Source organism: Bufo bufo, chromosome 8, assembly GCF_905171765.1.
Source record: "Bufo bufo chromosome 8, aBufBuf1.1, whole genome shotgun sequence".
Taxonomy (NCBI): Eukaryota; Metazoa; Chordata; class Amphibia; order Anura; family Bufonidae; genus Bufo; species Bufo bufo.
The window spans coordinates 191,798,765-191,808,268 of NC_053396.1; the positions used below are offsets into that span (position 1 = coordinate 191,798,765).

The 9,504-nt window shown below is 46.0% G+C and overlaps 1 protein-coding gene across 1 annotated transcript in view; it reads right to left on the minus strand.

Annotated features, from left to right (window-relative positions):
• Positions 1-2,141, minus strand: part of LOC120978270 (calpain-1 catalytic subunit-like) — a 68,735-nt gene extending 66,594 nt beyond the window's left edge. The window contains exon 1 of the mRNA XM_040406503.1: positions 2,055-2,141. The gene's annotated coding sequence lies outside the window, so the exon portion shown is untranslated. The remainder of the gene's footprint in view (positions 1-2,054) is intronic.
• Between the last annotated feature and the right edge of the window lie 7,363 nt (positions 2,142-9,504).

The following is a 9,504-nucleotide window of genomic DNA, read 5'->3' on the forward strand; positions in this document are numbered from 1 at the left end:
CAGAAACATATTGGGCTCCCAGGGCATTTAGAGTCATTGGGGGAGATTTATCAAAACTGGTGTAAAGGAAAACTGGCTTATTTGCCCATAGAAACCAATCAGATTCTACCTCTTATTTTCCAAAGGAGCCCTGAAAAGTTAATGCTTTTCCCACTTGTCACAGATTAGAGCTAGGTGCTTGAAAATGTGATCATCTAGAGATCTTAGTGACACCTGTTGCAGAACCTTACGACTTGTCCTTCTTGGTGTTGCAATTTCAATGTTGCAGTACAGGCCAATTTGTCATAAATTAGGCGCATCTCTGAGGCTACTTTCACACTTGCGTTGTTCTTTTCCGGCACTGAGTTCCGTCACAGGGGCTCTATACCGGAAAAGAACTGATCAGGTATGTCCCCATGCATTTTGAATGGAGAGTAATCCGTTCAGTTTGCATCAGGATGTCTTCAGTTCAGTCGTTTTGACTGATCAGGCAAAAGAGAAAACCGTAGCATGCTACGGTTTTATCTCCGGCTAAAAAAACTGAAGACTTGCCTGAATGCCGGATCAGGCATTTTTTCCCAAAGGAATGTATTAGTGCCGGATCCGGCATTCAGAATACCGGAATGCCGGATCCGTCCTTCCGGTATGCGCATGCGCAGACTGAAAAAAAGGTGAAAAAATAAATGCCGGATCCGTTTTTGCCGGATGACACCGGAAAGACGGATCCGGCATTTCAATGCATTTTTCGACTGATCAGGCATTTTTAAGACTGATCAGGATCCTGATCAGTCTTACTAATGCCATCAGTTAGCATACATTTTGCCTGATCCGGCAGGCAGTTCCGGCGACGGAACTGCTTGCCGGATCTCTCTGCCGCAAGTGTGAAAGTAGCCTGACCTGGAGTGAAAAACTACTCCACTTCCTGAGGCCTATTTATCAAGTTTGCCTGTTTTTGGCCATAAGATTGGACTGGCGTATTTCATTTGGCTGTCTTTCTTTTACAGAGTATTTATTTAAAGTCGCACAGAAGCTGATGAATTAGACAAGGTGTATTTGTATTAGGATACTTTCACACTGGCGTTTTGGCTTTCCGTTTGTGAGATCCGTTCAGAGCTCTCACAAGCGGTCCAAAACGGATCAGTTTTGCCCTAATGCATTCTGAATGGAAAAGGATCCGCTCAGAATGCATCAGTTTTCCTCCGTTCCATCTCCATTCCGCTTTGGAGGCGGACACCAAAACGCTGCTTGCAGCATTTTGGTGTCCGTCTGACGAAACTGAGCCAAACGGATGTGTTCTGACACACAATGTAAGTCAATGGGGACGGACCCGTTTTCTATGACATAATCTGGTTCATATTCACTTAGACTGGTCGAATTTATCTGCGCATGAAAAAAAAATCACATCTTTGCGGAGAAAAGTCACATTTCGACAGGAAACAGCGACTTTTAATGCAAAAAAAAGTTGCCTATTATCACTGAAAACAGATGAAGAAAAGTACCCCAGCCCTGGAGTGACGTAGAAATTAGACTGGCGCCAAATACAAAAAAAGGTCGGGGAAAAAATCCCAACAGTTAAAGAACAGGCGCAATTTCAGTAGTAAATTCCACTATAAAATAAAAGAGCATTTTTTAGATTAAAGACAGGCGCAAACACTAAATGTGTCCCCCTGAGTTTTTTGCCAACATTTTCCAGGCGTAAATGTTAGTAAATTTGCTCCTAAGTAGCGAGGATGGCGTAGAACACCAAAATATTGTATTTAAAAAGTCGCAAAAAGGAAGCCGGCTTAAATGTTGGTGAAAAACGACTTCAGTCAGGGCCTGGAGTAGCTGTTACTTTTGGCACACGGACCCTCCGCTACCGCAGGGGGAAACAAAGACTGTCTTGAAACGCCTGTCTTTGTAAATGACCCCCAACATCAGGAAAGTAGGATAAAGTACGGGAACTTTTATAGCACAGATACTACTTTTTTATCTTCTTGTTTTGGCTACAAAAACTGCATCCAAATGAGATGAGAGTGACCTAACATGATCTACATGAGCTGCAGTCTCCTCTACTTTCCCAAACAGCCCATTACCTGAGTAAATCACAGGGTAAGGAACCCAAGGTATCGCAGGACAGTCCTGACCAGAGACATTCAGACACGCTGACTTACACAAGGAAGTGACTGAGAACCTGAACAACCAGTAGCCCGCAAAGCCTCATGGGAAATCCTTGTCTTTACTCTCAGCCTCTCGGTATAACGCAGCAGGCAGGTTACTGTGAAACTACAAGCCTCAGCCTGTCCTGATCCATTGTATCCACATGTGCTACATTATACAAAGTGTGACAATTCCCAGTGGATTTCCTGTGTGAATCAGTTCAGTTCAATTATACAAAATGACCGATGACAGGTAAGGCCTCGTTCAGACGGCCATAATGAGGTTGTAAGACACGAAACCAATACAAACGAAGACTAAAATGTAGACACATTGGGGGTCATTTACTATTGTCATTTGCGCCTTTTTTTTTATATTTTGCAATTTTTAGACTGGTTTGCTGTGTTCATCCCATTTATTGTGCTCTTTTTTTTTAAAACTTTTTTTTTCAGGAGATTTGTGCCTGTTTTGACGTTGACAGTGTTTACAGTGTTTTAGGGGCTTGCCTTTGTATATTTTTTTCGACTTCTTTGGAATTTTACTGTGGGAGTTTAGGTCTTGTACCTGTCTGTTTTTGGTGATGTCATTTACAAATGTGCGACTTTTTTTTATGGTGTAAGTAGTTGACCATTTTGTCGTAATTCTACTCCACTCAGGCAGTGAAGTAAAGTATTACGACGAGGCTTGCAAGCATAGGAAACACTGATGTGCCCTGCCAGCATGTAGCCAAGTTCAGGGGCCACAGACAGGAGCAGCGATCGATCGCCGTGGGCCGTGTTGCTACAGTGCAAGGAATCAGTACTCCGTACACCGCTGAGGGATCAGCAATGTACAAATATAGCGGATGTAAAGCGTGGGAGAAATCAGGACTTTGGGTGCAAATTTCTTTAGTAAGAAAGAAAAGACTAAATCCTTTAAAGGGGTTATCCGGGAATTAATATTGATGGCCTATCCTCAGAATTTGGCAATGAGTTTTTCACGGAAGCCCCATTCACTTCTATTGGGCCAGGGCTGCGTGAAAAACGCAGAATATAGAACATGCTTCGATTTTCACATAACGCAGAGATGATGCGTGAAAATCAACGCTCGTGTACACAGACCCTTTGAAATGAATGGGTGAGGATTTAGCGCAGGCGCAATGCGAATGCAAAACTCGCTTGTGGGAAAGGGGCCCCTTACTGAAACCTAAAAATCCAGAAAAATAAAAAAGTTATGGCTAGTGGAACATGGGGAGGAAAAATTCAAAATGAAAAAAAGAAACTAGGCCCGGTCTTTAAGGAGTTAATGACCTATGCTGAGAATAAGCCATCAATAACCATATCCCAGAAAACCCTTTTAACAGCTAAGGCCTTGTTCATCTCCGTCAAGGAGATCCGGCTGCCTGATCCAACACAAATGCCGGCTGTCCAGCCAAAACCCGGCATTTATGTCAGGCCGGATCACTACCAGATCTCATTACAGGCAATGGGGATCCGGCGGTGAACTAGACAATCTGGCACTGTGCTGGAACAGCCTGCCGGATCTGCTTGATGGATATGTGAAGGAGACCATAAAGTGGTTTTCTGAGACTTTATAACTCATGACCTATCCTCAGACCCCCACCGATCAGCTGGTTGAGAAGACACTGGCGCTCGCAGTAGCACCGCGGCCTTCTCTCAGCTTTCCCTGGGCCAAGTGACGATACGTTCATCAGTCACGTGTCCTATGCGCAGCTCAGCCCCATAGAAGTGAATGAGGCTGAGGGCGATACCAAGGACAGTCACTATACAATGTACGGCGCTGTGCATGGTGAGCTGAGAGAAGGCCGCAGCGCTCACAGGAGCATCTGTGCCTTCTCAAACAGCTGATCGGTGGGGGTCCTGGGTGTTGGACCCCCCAGCGATCTGATACTGATGACCGATCCAGAGGATAGGTCATCAGTATAAAGTCTTAAGCATCCTGCGCATGATTTGTCCAATCCTTAGAACACACACATATATACAGTCAGGTCCATAAATATTGGGACATCGACACAATTCTAACATTTTTGGCTCTATACACCACCACAATGGATTTGACATGAAACGAACAAGATGTGCTTTAACTGCAGACTGTCAACTTTAATTTGAGGTATTTACATCCAAATCAGGTGAACAGTGTAGGAATTGCAACAGTTTGCATATGTGCCTCCCACTTGTTAAGGAACCAAAGGTAATGGGACAATTGGCTTCTCAGCTGTTCCATGGCCAGGTGTGTGTTATTCCCTCATTATCCCAATTACAACGAGCAGATAAAAGGTCCAGAGTTCATTTCCAGTCTGCTATTTGCATTTGGAATCTGTTGCCGTCAACTCTCAAGATGAGATCCAAAGAGCTGTCACTATCAGTGAAGCAAGCCATCATTAGGCTGAAAAACACAACAAACCCATCAGAGAGATAGCAAAAACATTAGGCGTGGCCAAAACAACTGTTTGGAACAATCTTAAAAATAAGGAACGCACCGGTGAGCTCAGCAACACCAAAAGACCCGGAAGACCACGGAAAACAACTGTGGTGGATGACCGAAGAATTCTTTCCCTGGTGAAGAAAACACCCTTCACAACAGTTGGCCAGATCAAGAACACTCTCCAGGAGGTAGGTGTATGTGTGTCAAAGTCAACACTCAAGAGAAGACTTCACCAGAGTGAATACAGAGGGTTCACCACAAGATGTAAACCATTGGTGAGCCTCAAAAACAGGAAGGCCAGATTAGAGTTTGCCAAACGACATCTAAAAAAGCCTTCACAGTTCTGGAACAACATCCTATGGACAGATGAGACCAAGATCAACTTGTACCACAGTGATGGGAAGAGAAGAGTATGGAGAAGGAAAGGAACTGCTCATGATCCTAAGCATACCACCTCATCAGTGAAGCATGGTGGTGGTAGTGTCATGGCGTGGGCATGTATGGCTGCCAATGGAACTGGTTCTCTTGCATTTATTGATGATGTGACTGCTGACAAAAGCAGCAGGATGAATTATGAAGTGTTTCGGGCAATATCATCTGCTCATATTCAGCCAAATGCTTCAGAACTCATTGGACGGCGCTTCACAGTGCAGATGGACAATGACCCAAAGCAGGGGGCGGACATACCGCATGTGCAGCCGGTTCAGTTGCACAGGGGCCCAGAGCAGGAGGGGGCCCCTTCTTACCGGCTGCAGGGTGAGATAAGAAGCAACTCCCAGGGCCGTCTTTAAAGCGAGGCAAAGGCAGCTGCCCCGGGCCCAATTGCTCCTGGGGGGCCAAAGCAGGGGCGAACAGGCCTGGCGGGGGGAGGGGGCCCGCTGCACTCCCATGTAATAGGAGCGCTCTGACCGGGCCCAACATAAAGTACAGTGAGTATGCCGGGCCCAGTCAGAGCGCTCTTCAAACAGGTGGCGCAGAGGCAAAGAGGAGGGGGAGGGGGGGCGCACTCACCCGGCCCGACAGTTCTCGTCACTGTCGGGCTGTTAGTTTCTATAGTGAAGCAGGGAGACCTCTCTGCTCCCTGCTTCACTGATATTCAGCGCTCAGGCGCTCCCCCTGCTGGCCGCACATTGCGCTGCTGGCTGTGGGAGGAGCGATGAATGCCCGGGAATCTGCCTCCAGCACAGCCAGCAGCACGATGTGAGTGTGGGAGCCTGTCATCAGGGAAGAAGGTAAGTATAAAAAAAAAATAATTCCCCCCATAAAGCTGCAAACAGGGGGCAACCACTAAAGTGAGAGGGCACAAAAGAGCCACTGTGAGGGGCACATATCTGGGTAAAACAACTACTGTGAGGGGGCACAGATATATAGGCATAACTACTATGAGGGGCACATATCTGGCATAACTATGGGCACTGGGCACATATTTGGCATAACTGCTGTAAGGGGGCTCATATCTGGCATAACTAGGGGCACATATCTGGCATAACTGCTGTGAGGGAGGCACATATCTGGCCATAATGACTGAGGAGGCACATATCTGGGCATAACGACTGAGGAGGCACATATCTGGGCATAACGACTGAGGAGGCACATATCTGGGCATAATGACTGAGGAGGCACATATCTGTCTATAATCACTGTGAGGGAGGCACATATCTGGGCATAACGACTGTGAGGGAGGCACATATCAGGGCATAACTACTGTGAGGGGCACATATCTGGCATAACGACTGTGAGGGGCACATATCTGGCATAACGACTGTGAGGGGGCACATATCTGGGCATAACGAATGTGAGGGAGGCACATATCTCGGCATAATGACTGTGAGGGAGGCACATATCTGGCCATAACGACTAAGGGGGCACATATCTGGGCATAACGACTGAGGGGGCACATATCTGGGCATAACGACTGTGAGGGAGGCACATATCTGGGCATAACGAGTGAGGAGGCACATATCTGGCTATAATGACTGTGAGGGGCACATATCTGGCATAACGACTGTGAGGGGCACATATCTGGGCATAACGACTGTGAGGGGGCACATATCTGGGCATAACTACTGTGAGGGGGCACATATGTAGGTATAACTGCTGTGAGGGGAGGACATAACTATTTTGACGGCTTAATTACTGTGAGGGGCCACAATGTGGGCATTAGTACTGTATGGTAGCACTAGATTACCCTGCTATACATTGGCATGGCTCAGTCTTACAGGACCAGCACAGCGCCCTCTGCTGACGATTTCACAGGGGCAGTCATCATCCCTTCCTTAGGTGATTATTATTTTTCTCTATCACCACAGGGACCTTGTTCTGGATCCAGCGGACATCACGCCGACGCCAGCGACATCCTGGATGAGGTAGGACCAGATTTTATTAGGACTGGGTGAGTGTAGTCATGCATTGGGCTTAGGGCTCTTTCACACAAGCGGATCCTGTGCGGGTAATCCGCTGCGTGAAAGAGTGCCAAGCCCCGCTCCGGACAGCAGAGACACGGAGCATTAACATGATTGATAATGCTCTTTGCCTCTCTGTGACCTTTTTACTACAAAATCACGGTGACACTGTATGTTTTGTATTGCTATAAGTAATGTTAGGACGGAATTGGTTATGTTGAGAACTTGGCTTGGAGGAGAGGGGGCCCAGGCACATTCTTTGCACAGGGGCCCTCTGCTGTCTGTGTCCGCCCCTGACCCAAAGCATACTGCAAAAGCAACCAAAGAGTTTTTTAAGGGAAAGAAGTGGAATGTTATGCAATGGCCAAGTCAATCACCTGACCTGAATCCGATTGAGCATGCATTTCACTTGCTGAAGACAAAACTGAAGGGAAAATGCCCCAAGAACAAGCAGGAACTGAAGACAGTTGCAGTAGAGGCCTGGCAGAGCATCACCAGGGATGAAACCCAGCGTCTGGTGAGGTCTATGCGTTCCAGACTTCAGGCTGTAATTGACTGCAAAGGATTTGCAACCAAGTATTAAAAAGTGAAAGTTTGATTTATGATTATTATTCTGTCCCATTACTTTTGGTTCTTTAACAAGTGGGAGGCACATATGCAAATTGCTGTAATTCCTACACCGTTCACCTGATTTGGATGTAAATACCCTCAAATTAAAGCCGACAGTCTGCAGTTAAAGCACATCTTGTTCGTTTCATTTCAAATCCATTGTGGGGGTGTATAGAGCCAAAAATGTTAGAATTGTGTTGATGTCCCAATATTTATGGACCTTACTGTATATATATATATATATATATATATATATATATATAAATAAATTATTAAAGCATATGCGAACCTATTAACCTATTAAAGTACAAGGAGGGAAATTCTGCAAACTGACAAAATAATTCTGTTGTGTCCAGTAAATGTATATGAGAAATGTACTGTATGTGCGCTGATGAGAGATGACATGGCCAGCAGGGGGAGCTGTAGGATAAGATGGCGGCCATAAGCTGCTATACATTTATTACCACTAGTCTCCGTTTTATATTAGGCTAGTGCTGCTTCAGCTCCCGAGCCCTAAAGAAAAATGTGCTCCGTGGCCTCTGAACTACTATAATACTGGTCTTGTTATGTGGTAGATAGGCCTTGGGTCCCGCTTTGATACTAATGCTAGGGTGCACTGCAGCTACTACATTCGCACCCTCTATAACAGACACATGGATGTGGACATCACGTGTGAAATGAATGGGTCCATGTGCAATCCGCAAAAAATGGAATTGGACAGATACAAAATATGGTCATATGCATGAGGTCTTAGTCTTAAATCCAAGTGTGTGTGCAGTACCCCAGTACAGGGTCACTGCAAAAGATTATAAATGTTAAAATGTATTATTAAAGGGAGTTATACCATGATTAATGTTAAAAAATGAAAATCAGACATCATATAGGACATGACAATCTCTTTCTAACAAAGCTAGAACCGGCCCTGCACCTCACATGGATCCAGAGATCTCCTCATTCATTGATCCAGTTGCACTGCTAGATTTATTTCAAGCTACAGTTCAGAGGGCGTGTCCTTTCTGCTCCAGCTGGTGGCAGTTGAAGGATGGCACTGAGCATGTGTTGTCCACCTCAGTGAGGTGGGCAGAGAAATTAGAAAAAGAGAAAACATCAGGTGGCGCTATACAGATAGATTTTTAGTGGTTATACTAAATGTTGATTTACATGCAAACGTTTTCAGATCCAGGTGCTGGCTTGAAAACTGTAAAAAAAAAATATGTTGTAGGACAACTCCTTTAAGTAGAAATGTTCTGATGTTATTTATTTGTGCAACCAGCAGCATTGTATGGATAAGTCAAGGTTAAGACCCTGACTCAACCCCTTTTATGTTGCTAGGGAATGGACCTGGGTCCACCCCCTGATTAGTAAGTCAGTAAAGGGGGAGAGAGAGGACCTACTTGTGTTTACTCCTCAGAGCTAGGCCAGAGCTCAGAGAACCTCCATCTCTGAGGCATCTATACACAGCTACAGCTAAAGCTACTTCATCTAAAAGTGCTCCAGAGTGAGAAAAGTAAGATTAGAAGGTCCAGAATCTTCAAGGCCGAGCACTGGAGTCAGACAGCAAGGTATTGTGCTTGTGTATGGCTGAATGAGACTTTGCCAGTGTGAAACGCACCCTTTATCGCTTTGAGATGGTTTGACCAACTGTATCTTAAAGGGGTTATCCAACCTCAGAAATGCTGCCCCATATACCCGGCCCCTCACATACAATGTACCTACCTCACTCTCCGGAACCCACGCCAGTCCTAATACCCGCACTGCCGCTGCATCTCCCCGTCTCGCGGATGAAAACATCCGGCGTTGGGGGGGAGCCAATAGCATGTGGTGACGGGAACGAGCCTCCCTAGCTTCACCTGCGATGCTAGGGAGGCTCGTTCCCGCCACGGCCTGCTATTGGCTGACCCCCCAACGCCGGATGTTTTCATCCACGCGATGGTGAGAGCGGCGGCTGTGTGGG